This window comes from Hydra vulgaris, chromosome 15 (genome assembly GCF_038396675.1).
Source record: "Hydra vulgaris chromosome 15, alternate assembly HydraT2T_AEP".
Lineage (NCBI taxonomy): Eukaryota > Metazoa > Cnidaria > Hydrozoa > Anthoathecata > Hydridae > Hydra > Hydra vulgaris.
This window is the reverse complement of record NC_088934.1, coordinates 11,237,501-11,252,203: the sequence shown is the minus strand read 5'-3', so window position 1 is coordinate 11,252,203 and position 14,703 is coordinate 11,237,501. Positions and strand designations below refer to the sequence as shown.

The 14,703-nt window shown below is 29.1% G+C and overlaps 1 pseudogene; it reads left to right on the top strand.

The window, feature by feature from the left end:
* The first annotated feature begins 211 nt into the window (after window positions 1-211).
* The window catches only part of LOC136091311 (dopamine D2-like receptor), a 34,938-nt pseudogene continuing 20,446 nt past the window's right edge, over window positions 212-14,703 (top strand).

Below are 14,703 nucleotides of genomic sequence, written 5' to 3'. Positions count from 1 at the left end.
TTTCATAAAACCGTTTTTTAGCAACATTATATGACAATCCATATATATATATATATATATATATATATATATATATATATATATATATATATATATATATATATATATATATATATATGGATCCGTTACTGATATATGTCAGATATATCAGTAACGAATCCAGGGAGGCGGGGATAAATTTTTCTATTTCTGTTATTAGTTAAAAAGTTTGTGTAATGTTGAGATTGATCAAGAATTTTTAGTAAAAAGCAAAAATAATTGTTTTTTTGGTCAGAAGAAAGAAATAATAATGAAAAGGTTACTTTAATTTTTTTAAAGTGTTGTTAATTTTATTCAATATATATATATATATATATATATATATATATATATATATATATATATATATATATATATATATATATATATATATATATATATATATACAGTATCGGACAAAACAAGTGCAACCAAATAATGCTAATTTAGTTTCTTTACATAAAAGTGCTGCATTTTTTCAATTTAGAGAAATAACTATGTAACTGTTTAGAGACAAAGTTCTTCAAGTTTTATTCATCACAAAGTTCATTATTTGTACACGAAAATTAATAAATTAATCAAAAGTATTAAAAAAAGTTGATTTCCTTCTGAACAAAACAAGTGCAACTCGACAAAATGTTAACCAAGCTGTATTTCGCTATCAATATTTCGTGGCGAATCCTTTGTTGTCGATCACAGCCTTGCATCTTCGAGGCATAGATTCGATCAGGTGATCAATGAAACTTTGTGGAATCGCTGCCCAGGCCTTTTGGATTTGTTCAAACAGTTGATCCTTATTACGAACACCTTCACGATTAATTCTGCGGTTGACGATCTCCCACAGGTTCTCGATAGGGTTGAGATCCGGAGATTGAGGCGGCCAATCCATCACCGATAGGTGGTTGTCTTGAAACCACTGCTTGACTACTTTTGCAGTGTGTTTCGGTACGTTGTCTTGCTGAAAAACCCATTTTATTGGCATATTCCATTCAGCATGAGGTAACATAACATCTTTCAGGATATTTTTATACATAAAACGGTCCATTATTCCATCGTTTCGATGTATTGGACCAAGACCGTTAGCAGAAAAACACCCCCAGACCATTACATTGCCTCCACCATGTTTCACGGTCTTATGGCAGTAACGTAAATTGAGGCGTTTTCCGGCCGGTCGACGTACATGGCAAATGTCATCGCTCCCAATGATGTTGGACTTCGATTCATCACTGAACAGGACAGTTCGCAATTTCTGCACATTCCAGTCAATATGAGATGTAGCAAACAGAAGTCTTTTCTTCTGGTTTTTTAGTGAAATCAGCGGTTTCTTTGCAGGGCGTCAAGAAAACAATCCGGCTTAAACAGCACGTTGTCTGATTGTTTGGTTCGATACAGGCAGCTCTAATTGCTTTTGTATCTCAACTGATGATATCCAGGGATCCTTCTTGACGGATCTGACGATCATAGAATCCTCTCTAGAAGTAGTTGAACGCGGTCTTCCACCTTTATTATCTGCTGCCAACTTCCCCGTAGAACGATATTTGGAGCATAGTCTTGATACGGTCCATTTTTTCACGCGATATTTATCACAAATACTTTTTTGTGACATTCCTCTTACGTAATCGCCAATAATTTTTTTTGTTAGTTCCAATCCAAGACTGTCGGGAGCCATTTTTGCACTTGAAGTCATAAAAATAATAAAAATAAATAATCACACTTTTCAAGACTTACCGTGTTACATTTACCTTGTGATGATACAATAATGCTCTGTGGAACAAAACGTCTTGGTTGGATGTGGACTGTATTGATGTAATGAAACACTTGTTGTATTTCACTTCTTGTATTGATGTTCTTCGATAAAACACTTTAATAAAACTCACTTCGATAAACTGTCTTGATTATACTGACTGATTGACCATATACTGACTGAATTACATGTCGATTTACATGTCACTTATATAGTAAAATGAACCTGTGTGAACCTGTTCTGGAAGATTCTAAATGCTTCTTTTCGATGCTTCTGGAAGCTTCTGGATGCGTCTGGATGCTTCTGAATGTTTCTGGATACTTCTGGATGCTACTGGATGCTTCCAGATGCTTCTTCTGGAAACTTCTGGAAGCTTCTGCATGCTTCTGGAAACTTCTGGAAACTTCTGGATACTTCCTTTAATTATTAAAAAACTTCCGTGACGTTGACACGGACCAGACTTAAGAAAATGAAACAAACCAAAAAAGTTGCACTTGTTTTGTCCGCTGCAAAATGGCACTTGTCAACGAAATTCTGCGTGTGTGCTGTCACCTGTCAGCTGATTGCTCAAGTCATGGCATGCTATGACTCCAGACTCCTGAACTGTTTGCTGTGGTAGTATAGTTCGTTTCGTTTTTAAGACATGTAAAATTAAGAACACTTTTTAGCATTGTTCGATGTTGGTTGCAAATGTTTTGCCCAATACTGTATATATGTGTATATATATATATATATATATATATATATATATATATATATATATATATATATATATATATATATATATATTATATATATATATATATATATAATATATATATATATGTATATATATATATATATATATATATATATATATCATATATATATATATATATATATATATATACATATAATGCAATATATATTTCCAACAATGAAGGTTGTATTTCACTAAAGCAAACAAATGCTTAAGAACCTTTCAACTTTAACATTTAAAGATATTTCAATATGAGGTTGAGTGACATTAAACTAAGATTGTTTGACATGTGTAAAAATAAAGCAACAGTTATGTCTGAAGAAAAACAAAATTTTATTTTATTTTACTAAACTAATGTTATATTTACTTCACACAGAAAATGGATTCTACCGATATATATACCGATAATAGAGTATCTTTTAATGAACAAAAATAAATGGTGGATTATAAACTGAAATCTGGCGTTCAGTTAAATTGTTGCTGCATTGAATAAGCTTTAGATATTTTTTTTTCAGAAAACTAAAGATAACTTATGCAACTAATAACATCAGTTTACTTTTATGCAATAGCTGTAAAAGCCTTTTCCTTTTTAAAGAGCAAAATAAATTATAAAAATGCATTAAAATTCAACTAAAAGTTGACTTAATTGAAATAATTATTTTTATTATAGCAATGCTTTTGTTTGTGGAAATAGCAAAACAATGAACCAGACCAATGAAGCAAAACAATGAATAAGCGTGTTCTTTTCTTTCTTGTTTAAATAAAAATATTTTCTTATGTATGAAGTTTTTTTCTTATGTATGATGTTTTCTAACATCTCTGTGTAGTAAACACGCAATAAATATTTTGAAATCTTTTATCTCACAAGACACCATTTATTGTATGTTTTGCTTTAAAATGCTAAAGCTTCTGCTTTTAGCAGTGGCGCAGAAGATGTTTCAATAAAATGCAGACTATGTGACTCATTTGACTCCTTTAATGCTTTTGAAATAAGTGACATCCTTTAGTTAGGTTTATTTTCGTTGAAACAAAATACCCAGTAAGCACACTTTTTCTGAGCTTTTCTTTGTGGAAATGATGGATTCATTTCTAAATAAAAATATTCGATTATAAATAGTCTAAGCTCTTACAAGTCTAGTTTAGCTAAAGATCCGTTAGCTAGACTAGCTTTTAGGGATAGACGTAACTGAGTGTTCATATGTTAAAAAAAATAAAAAAAAAATTATATTTTAAATACCGTGAAAAAAAAAATATGAAAAGATAAGTATTTAAATCAATAAACGCATGTTAAAATAACCTAATTAATGAATAAATATTTAAAATATATAAATTTGTTTCTAACTATAAAAAAATTTTCGCATAAAAAAATGCCAGCTAAATTATTATTAATATTATTATAAGCTAATTTATTATTAATACTTATTTTTATCTATTTATTATTAATAATTGAAGACATAAGTGGATGAAGGTGTTATGTTACACCAATATGGAACTGAGATATCAGGAGTTAAAGTTTTGAACACATATTGTTCTAGATATTTTTATATAGCAAAGATATGTTTATGGAGGGATATAGTAACCAAACACTTAAGATTGTGTATGTAATACTTAATTTCATAAAAAAAATGTGTTGTACATGTATATCGTGTTATGTGTGAATTAATAAATAACATAACTCCTTCATCCACTGTGAAAATCGTATTTTAGCACATTTTTGTGCGGTGTCATTATGTTCATGTGAAAGACCGTTACTTAACACCTTTATTTGTGTAAAAAAGTGGAACTTTGTATTTTTGCGACATAACGCCTTCATCCACTTATGTCTTCAATTATATTTATTAAAGGATTAAGTCAAACTATAATACTAGTCATTTTAAACATTTTTTAATTCGATTAAATACAATTAGCAACAATTTACTAACTAAGTACATAGACGACTTCTCATCTATAGATGAGAAGAAGGTATACCTTCTTCTTCTTCTTTCTTATATCCTCACTCTCTTATAAACACGCACAATTATTTAATTTTGTTCAGATTTGTAATCAAAATAAATAAGCAAAATTATCAAAGATTTGTATTATGTAATTAAACCAAGCTAAATAATCACTATGGTTAAAGTACATAAACAAAAGATTGTTATAAAATCTTAAAACTTTTAGTTATTGGGAAAACAAATTTTTGCACATCTAACGAATAACTATGCACCTCTAATAGATAACTATGCACCGCTATTGGATAACCACTTTTCCACAATTATAACAAGTTGCCATAATTAGTTAAAATATTGAAACTTACTCCTAAGTTTCAATTTTAAGATACAGAACGTGTGTTTTATGCACATTCTATTTCCTAAACTATCTATTTCTACACGAAGACTTAAAGGTCTTACAGAGCACCGTAAAAGAGCATTTAATAAGGAAGTTCACGCCGCCTTTAAACTAATATTGCTTGCATGGACAGAGTAGGGATTTACTTTTTCTTTTTTTATTCTGACGCCATTGCTCCCACTATTGCGCCACAGCTAAATATTTTGATAATAATTTTTCAGCTTCCCGATGAATTAGTAAATAATCAAAAGATAGAATTTCGAAAAATTGCAAAGTATATCAAAAATTTTTGTTCTGTCCGGTTTTTAAAAAAACATCTGTATTTCTTGCTAAGCCATCTAAGATACAAAAGTTTATTGACAAATGACGAAATACAGAAAATACTTAGAACAATATGTTTTGGGTTCTAAAATAGTTTTAAATGATATCGATACTACGATGGTTTTAATAAAGTTGCATTCATGGTACTAGGATTAGACGCTGGTTCCGCAAGCACTTTTTTTGATCAAGGTCTTTTTGTTGCTGACTAGATGTTGCTAAAAAGCTTTTCTCAAAATCATCTCTAACACAAGTAGTTAAAGAAAACGTTTGGTTCATGTTTAGTTTATTAAAAAACCACATTTTTTTAAAGTTTATTTAAAACCCAATAGAATCATAAAACTTTGTTTAAAAGATTTTAAAAGAGACCTAACTTTCGTGATTATCCTTTTAAGACAGCAATAAAATTCCATAAAAAAAAGCTATCCCAATTATAGCGTTTTAAAACGTCACAAGTATTCAATGCATTGCCTTTTAAAAGATGACGATTTAGAAATATTCGTAAAGCGTTTAGTAATTAGTTTTATTGTTAATTTTTCTTATGCTTCGTTTTTTAAAACAACTAATAATTAATTTTTAGATTGAATTGAATTAATAAGTTTCATAATAAGAGTTGGTAATATTTTTGCTTGATTTGCAAAAAGGTGTTTAATATCCCTTTATTTAAATATAGCTTTTTGCTATATTTATATATTGAAACAATACTACTTTGTTTTACGCAAAAAAATAACGACAAAAAATTTAACTCATTGTTTTTTCAATTTTATTAACTCAAACCTATAAACGATAAAAACACAAATTTTTTGAATTTAAATTACAGAAAGATAATTAGTTTTCAAATCTAGCAAAAATAATGCAGCGCAAAATAAAATCCAGGAGAGATATGATAAATCCCCTATCGAAGAAACGTTCTTGAAGAACGTACCAAATCTAAAACTAAACGAGAAGCAAAAGATAAGGTTCAAACAAATAGTAGAAGTTGTCTAAAACTTTGATACCTAGTATTAAGGTAATCAAAAAACGATTAAGATAGATTAGGGTATTATGAGCACCTTAAGCGAAAATTGAAATATTTTCAAAAATAATTATGCTGGATCTAAAAATTTACTCTGACAACTTATATGAGCACCCGAAATTTTTTTCCTAAAAACACAGAGTTTTTAAAAAAGTAGCAAAAGTTCTCATATTAACTAGATCATTTGGTAATAATGAGCACTTTAAATTAAAACTTTTCATTGAAAACAAAAAATTGTAAAACAAAGCTTTTCATTGAAAGATCAAGTTTTAAGTCACTTTTTATTGAAACATTTCTACTTTGTTTTACTCTTCCCCCCTCCCCTTCCCTCTCAAAAAAAAAGAAAAGTTCGTTTTATTTTTCAGTTTTTACTAACCTTTAAACGATAATAAAACATTTTTATTAAATTTAGATTACTGAAAAATATTTAGTATTGTTAAATTTAAATTTTTTTTTTTTTTTGCTTTTATTCATAACACAATTAAAACATATTAAGTTTTCTTTATGAAAAATTAAATTTCATTATTTTAACATCTAAATTTCATGCCACAGATTCTTTCTAGCATAATGATAATATTTTAACAACGCACAAAATTAAAAATAGCGATTTAATTCAATGAAAACCGTTGTTTATTGCATATAAATTAACACTAATTTCCTCCTTACAAAGCAAAGGCTCCATTTTTTCTTGTAATCACTTAAAAAAGTGTTGCTTAAAAAAGTGTTATTTTAAATAAGTAAAATATAGTGTAACCAGCTATTCTATGTAAGGTAAATATATATTGATACATCATCAGTATACTATAAAAAATGCAAAAAAAAAAAAAAAAAATTAGGAAAAAAATTAGGAAAAAAAAAAGTATGGTCCCTAAAACTTTAGAAACTTTCAGAAAGGTCCTACGACTTCCTATGACTTCCTACGACTAAAATGTTTTTTATTAGCATTACTATATTAATTAAAATATATTACCTATGCTTACAAAATTAGCATTAATATATTTATTAACAGCATCATTTAAGTAATGATTTAACTTAGCTACAAATATTTGGTTAGAATATAGATATTTAGTTAGAATAGAAATACTTCTCTGTGGGTACAAGACATGTTTAAGACGTATAAAATTTAAGTTTCAACTAACCCTACAAAACCTAACAAAAAAGCCATACCTAAACTAAGAACCTTAATCTTACTTAGCCTAGAAAATTAACCTCAAATTAATTAAATTCATATTTAAAAATTTAAGAAAAGTTTACGAATAAATTCAAGCTTTGTTTACAATCATTGGTTCCATAATTTATTCATCACATTTAGCCTCTAATAAGTGTTTTTAATCAGCCAAAAAATTTGTTTAATAAATGAATTTGAATTAACTATAAAAATAAAGATTATTATCATATTTCAATTGATTCGTTGCGTTACGTGTTATTGCGTTTGCGTTAATGCTTTAATTAAATTTCAATAGAACATATTTATTCCTAATACCATAAAGTATCAAAATAAACTCTTATGTTGTATTTTAACCAATGATATACAATGATATATTATATATACTAGATGTCTAACTTGCGGGATTTTATTAGACGAAAAGTGAAGCCGTTTTTTTTGTTTAAAAATTGAATCCGCCATTTGTAATAAGGGCAAAAGCTTTATCCGACGTGCGAAATAAAAGTTAAAAATGCTCAAAGCATCTAAAGTTACCAATAAGTTAAAGATCATTCGAAAACTCGTTTTAATAATTACTAAGATAAGTTTTTTATTAGCCTACGTTCCTTATAAAATATCATAACTCATAGAAATGCTCTAAAAGCGTCTGTCCCAAGTTAAATAACTTGGAGCTTTTTTATTTAAAACTTTAATCCCTACCTAATCAGAAAAGAATTTAGGAAACATTAATCAAACATTCTCATATGTTTTTTTTAAAATTTAATAAACATGTTTGCAAACCTTTAAACAAAAGGAGTTTATTTGTTTGTTGTCTTAGCCCAAGTGTAGCCCAAGTGTAGACGAGCAAATCTCATATTAAAATAAATGCTACATACTTTTTTAATAAGTCGGGTAGAGTGGAGATCTTCAAATATAATGGAGGTTTCAACATCGTGTTCATTTAAGGACTTAAATGGAGCTAATGATACTAGAGTTTTATTTTAAATAGTTAAAATATTTTATGTGTTTAAAAATATGGTCTTTAAACTCTAAAAAAAAAAAAAGGCCCTGAAAGGTAATTTAATTATGAGGTTATATTCAGTAATTTCACAAAACAATTTATTAAATAAGCGTTAAAATACCAATGTTTTCACATTATTTCACACTATTAAACAATTCTGGCACTGAGAAGATCTCTCAAAGTTTTAGGAGGGCTTATTCCTCCAATTATTGTATCCTACGTATAAAAAAAATCTTTTTTTTCAGAGGCCATTTCCAATTATATGAAGATTTTACCATGATACTTACTTTTGCTCCATTCTCTTCAAAACATTTTATGATTCCAGGAAAATATTCATTTTTCCAATTTATTACAATTACAAATGCATCAATCTGCTTGTTAATTGGTTTCACCAAGTCATAAAATAGATGGTTATCAAAAAGCTGGGTAGCTAATGATTCTGTTTTACTGGAACCATCTAGTTCCATATCAAGTAACTCTAAATGAGAAAGACTTTTTCCTGCTGGTATGTTAACTAATTTCTTTTTTGCTAACTTTGGTTTTGTCACAATTGAAGTTCTTGTCAATTTGAGAGCATCCAAAAATGACAAACTGATGGCTGACGACTCAATTTTTTATTAGAAATTCTATCAAGCAGTGGTTGCACATCACAAGGGTAAATTTCACACTTTTGAAAACCACTTTAAAGATTTTTATAATATTTGGTTCTTGAAAATCAAGGACTTGTTTTAGTAGCGACGGAAAGTACTGCTTAGGTAAGACACCAAAAAATAAACCTTCTGGAGTTCCTCTCCACTCTAACAAAATTTTTCTTCATTCTATTTTCATTGGCCTAAAAAAAGCAACATCTAAGGGTTGTGTAAGATGCGTACTGTTAGGAGGCAAACATACAAATGAAATATTTTCTTCTCTGCACTTTTCAAATATAGTAACATTAAGGTGAGTAGATACGTTGTCAGCAATGAGAACCTTTTTACCAATTAACTATTTTGGTTTTGGCAACATAAGACTTTCAAACCAATTATTAAAAGCAAATGAATCAAACCAACCTGATTTAGTACTTTGAAAGCGACAATATTTTGGCCCTCCCTCTGTCCATGTATTCCAAATTTTAGTGGCTTTGTACAAAACAATTGGTAGAAGCAATTCACCAGCTGCACTACCACACATCATTAAGAAAGTGCTGCACTTTGAAAAACTACAAACTTTCTCTGGATACTTAATGCCACGACGATATATCACTCTTCTTATTCCAGGATCATCGGTTAAGTTAGTTTCGTCTAGGTTCCATATGTTTTCTGCAGGTAAGTTTTTTACAATCTCCTTTAAATTTTCAATATATGCTCTTATTGTTTCCTCGTTTACTGCAGCTCTGCAGCATTTAATATTTGAAGCAAAACTCTTCTTCAAATCTTGAAAATATAAGCTGTTAACCTGGTCTCATCAAATTTTTTTGGTTTAACTTATTAATTATTGTCTTTCTTGGTATATTAAATTGTTTATCAGCTATACGTTGACTTAGTGTTATATTTTTTATATATCCAAACATAATTTTAGTGTTTTAGTTGAATAATTTTTGTAACTACGATCTCCTATCTTCCTCTTGTAATACCTTACCATCCTTAAAAACAATTTGGATCTGTTAACAAGATTTAAAACCATAAAATGCTTAAAAATATATAGTCTGAGGTTGCCTTTCACCACTTTCTTAGCTGGTGCAAAGTAGCCCCTTTTTGGTTAAAACATGACACACAAACTATTTTGAACAGCACTTTCATAAATAATAGTCTAATTTAATTTTTTTTTGCATAACTTAAACTACTGATAGTTTCTTCGCATAAAAAAATCAAACTTTACTTAAGTTGATTAAATTCTCGTGTAGAAACACGCCACTTTTAAAGGAGGAAAAAATCGGTAAAAAATATGGCTTCATAAATATTAAAAAAACAAGACTAAAAATGACAGCCCAACAAACATAAAAAACCAAATATATTTAAAAATCAACATTGTTATTAGAGCTGGTGAACTACAAAAACTTTTCAAAATCGGTGCAAAGTAACCCCCGTAGGAGTAAAGTAAAGTAGCTAGATAAGTTTTTTTGCCTGAAAAAGAATTGGCTTCCACGGCTTCACTTTTCGAACCGAAGTTAGACATCTATATACATAATATATCATTGATTTTAACTCAACTCAGTTATGCGTGGTTGCTTTAGTTACAACCAGTTACACCAGCAAACAAAGAACTCTTCAAAATATAGCAATATTTAACTAGACTTGCGTAACATTTTGCTTAGCATTGCTTTTACATATTTTAATGATGTGAAGGTCAAGGTACAACTAACGTTATATTTACAAATATGCTACTAAATTGCTTGCAGCTTTGCTTTTGAAAGTATTTTTTTTATTGATAAATTTTTTTATTAGTAAAGTTTATATTGATATATATTCTCCTCAGGCATTTGCTGTGAAGAGTTTTAATAATGAATACAATAGTTATATTTACAATTTGGTCTACTGTTCCACTACTAGGTAAAATATAGACATAGTCTCTAGAGGCCACATAAAAAAAAAACAAAGAAAAAAAGAATCAAAAATCAAAAATAAACGAAAAATCAAAATAAATAAAAAAATAAAAAAAAAATTCGAAAAATAATCTGGGCATCTCAGTTTAAAACGATTGTTGTTCATTTTTATATTAATTTTATTTTCGTTGCTCCAGATTTATGCAAGTTCTAAAACAAGAAAATCCTTTTTATTTGTTAGCTTCGAAATTTCGAATTTTTGTAACAAAATCTTTTTGATTTTGTTTTGGAATTCTATTAAGAGCGTCACTATCATAAACATGGACTTTTCGTGGAATGACCTCATTCTGTTGCAATATAATTTATATAAAAGCTCATTAAATATTATTTTACCAATATAAAAACTATTTACAGAAGGTGATAAAGCAAAAAGAAAAGATTTAAATGTATTTTTTAGAGGTGGATGATGTGGATAAATTTTTCGGATAAGAGCAAATGTATATTTTATTAGTGGCTGTACTTTCTCGCATTTATACATCATGTGGGGTAGATCTTCTTTTTTATTCTTACAGTGGGGGCAGAGATCATTTTTTATGTATCCTCTCTTTTTAAATACTGAGTTGGTAGGTAAAACAAAGTGCATGAGTTTATACATTATTTCATGTGCTTTGTTGTTGGTGTTGTTTTTGTGGATTGAGCAGAATAACTGCGACCATTTTTTTGCTGTGGTGTTTTTCATGCTATTTTTGAAATGATCTTGCCACCTGAAATACTTTTTGGGTAAATTTGTGTTTTTGTAGTTCTTTGAGATGATGTATAAAGTTTTTGGATTGAGGTCAATAATACGAAGGGGAGGTCAATTTTTTAGGTGAATAGATGTCAGTGACTTGTTGCGATCGTACATTTGATTTTGAGTATTTATGAGCTGTTTCCATTGAGGCGGTAAGGAGTTTATAATTTTTGTTAGGAAGAGTTGTTTTATACCAATTATTTGATTTACCAGAAATCCAGGGATAAATAATTTTGCGATATCACCTTGCTTTTTTACGTCATTGTTTGTGGATTCTTGAGTTGGTTTGAGAGTTTTATTTTTGTAGTGTATGTATGGGTTATAGAATGTAGGTTGCTTTAGTATTTCTTCGATTGTGAGATTTGTGTGGTTATTTGTTTTTCTGTATAAGCAACTCCATTTTTTTATAGTTTGGTGATAGTTAGGAGGGAGAGTTTTTAACGATTCTGTTGAGTGTGTGGTGAAAAAGATAAGGTTTCCCTGGTTGGCGTTTCTGTAATTGTTGAATATGTAGAAAGCTGAATCTTTTCACGCTTTTTTTTCATTTTTATCAAAATATTTTGAAATCCAACTAAGTTGTATAGATTGAAGTTTTTCCTTAACGTCTATGATATTTAAGCCTCCCTTATCAACAGGGAGTTTAGATATTTGTCTTGGAGTTTTTATGGTGCAATTGTTCCAAAGAAAACTTTCGATTTTTTGTTCTATTTGTTTAATTTTTCGGTCTCCTGGAATAGGAAGCGTAAAGGCAAGATGCCATAAGCTGTTTAAGAGTATTTGGTTAATAATAATAGCTTTTCCTTTTATCGATAAATGAAATCTTTTCCAGCTTTCTATTTTTTTGCTAATTTTAGCGATACCCTCATCCCATTGGTGGTTGGTATATCGACTACAACTTGAGAAAATAATACCTAAACTCCGAAGTGTGGTGTCTTGCCACGAAAAATTTAAGAAGTTTTCTTTTATTATTGATCTGTTCTTTCCAAGCCACAACCCTTGGGATTTGGCAGTGTTTAATTTAGTACCTGTAGCTAATTTATAAATATTTATGGCATTACCTAGGGCTTTTATGAATTTGTCAGATGATGAATAAAAATGTGTGTCATCTGCGTATTGTTGTTGTTTAGTTTCTTTGTTGTCTAGGGCAATTTCTTTTATTTCGGGATTTTTTCGAATATACCCTACAAAGACTTCAGCCTGAATTATGTACAGTGTCATTGAGAGGGGACATCCTTGCCGTACTCTTCTGTATATATTTATTTTATCAGATAGAAAGCCCTTTATTTTAAGATTGGATCTAATGTCATAGTGTAGAGTTTTAATAAGGTTAATAAAGTAAACACTGAAACCAAATTTAGATAAACAGTCATATAAAATTTCTGTCGACACGGTCGAAGGCTTTGATTTGGTCGATCGATATAATGGAAGCATCTAAATTGTTTTTACTTGCGATATATTATGTCTCTTGCATATGCCATGTTTTGGTAAATTGTTCTATGAGGGATACTCGCTATTTGGTTTTCGTTTATGATGGTTGGGAGAATTTTTGTGAGTTGTTTTGATATTATTTTGGTAAGAATTTTGTAGTCCGTGTTTAAGAGAGATATTAGTTACCAGTTTGAAATGTCGGTTTTATCTCCTTTTTTAAAAAGGCAAGTTATAATGGCTTGTTTTTGGGTAATATTCGTTTTTTTTTATTATTTCATTTAGAACTGTAAGTAAACTTTCACCTAAAATGTCAAAATTGGATTTGTAGAATTTATTATTTTTCATAGTTTTTATTGCATTTTAGACCTCACAAAGCATAATCGGTTCGTCTAATGAGCGTTGTTGTTGCTTGGTGATTTTTTTTATGTCTGCGTTATCGAGTAAATTCTTTTGTAGTGTGACGTCATTAGTAGAGTTTTTATACAGTTTTATAAAATTGTTCAAAACTTTTAGTTATATCTTGGGTGTTTTTGTTTTCATTTCCGTTTTTGTCTTTTATTAGCGTTTAGATGTTATAGATTTGTTTAGATGTTTTTGCTTTTTCAAGCTGGAAAAAGAATTTGCTGGATTTTTCACCATCCGTTCGCCATTTTACTCTTGCTCTAATTTCTGCGCCGTTTATTTTATTTATTTCAAAGCTTTGAAGTTTTAATTTTAGAATTTCGCTGAAGTATTTCATTCTGGGGTTAAAGAGGGGAGTTTTTAGGAGAATTTTTTAGATGCTTTTTGATTCTATATTCCTCAACTCGTTTTTTTTTTTGCTTCAGATTTACTGAATTTTTGTGGAAAGTTTTTTATTTCTTGTTTAAGAAGATCCCAGTCAGGTGTTTCAGAATGATATATTTTTTGGCATCCTGTTTTAATAATTTTTGAAACGTTGTCAGTGTAATTATATTTGCTTAAGTTTTTATTATTTAGAACCTTGACTTCTTTTTCAATTTCATCAAAATGGTGACGCATATAGTATTTTGATGGTCTGAAAAAATCATTGATTCATGTTCGATTGATATGAGTTGGCGCATGTGTTTGCTTATATATAGTCTATCAAGGCGAGAAATAGATATATTATTTGTTGATTTGTATGTGTATTCTTAGGCATTTGGGTCAAAAATGCACCAGGTATCTTCGATATTAAGTTTAGTTAATAAAGTTTTTAAATTACATGTTGACAGGCATTTTCTCCTGTTGATTTGCGGGTAGCGATCTTTATCGTCTAAAACCATGTTAAAATCCGAGTATTGTAAACTGATTATTTGAGTTTTTAATTTTTATTTTTTTAGATATGTTTTTGAACTTTTTTCTTTTGATTTGATCAGTGTAGCTTGAAACAGATTTTGCGTAAACGTTTATTATTAGAATAATGAGGTACTCGTTTTCCAATATAATATATTCGTTTTCCAATATAATGATCATCAAGGTCTTCGAAATGTTCAATTATTTTAAAGTTATAATTAGTTTGGTTAGTTTCGATCAACTCGCCTTCTTCAACGTCACTTTGACTTTCGCTGTTTCTTTTTAGTTTTAGTTTTTCTTCTCGTTTTTGGTAGCGGCTTTTAACGACTTGAAAGTTTGGTTCT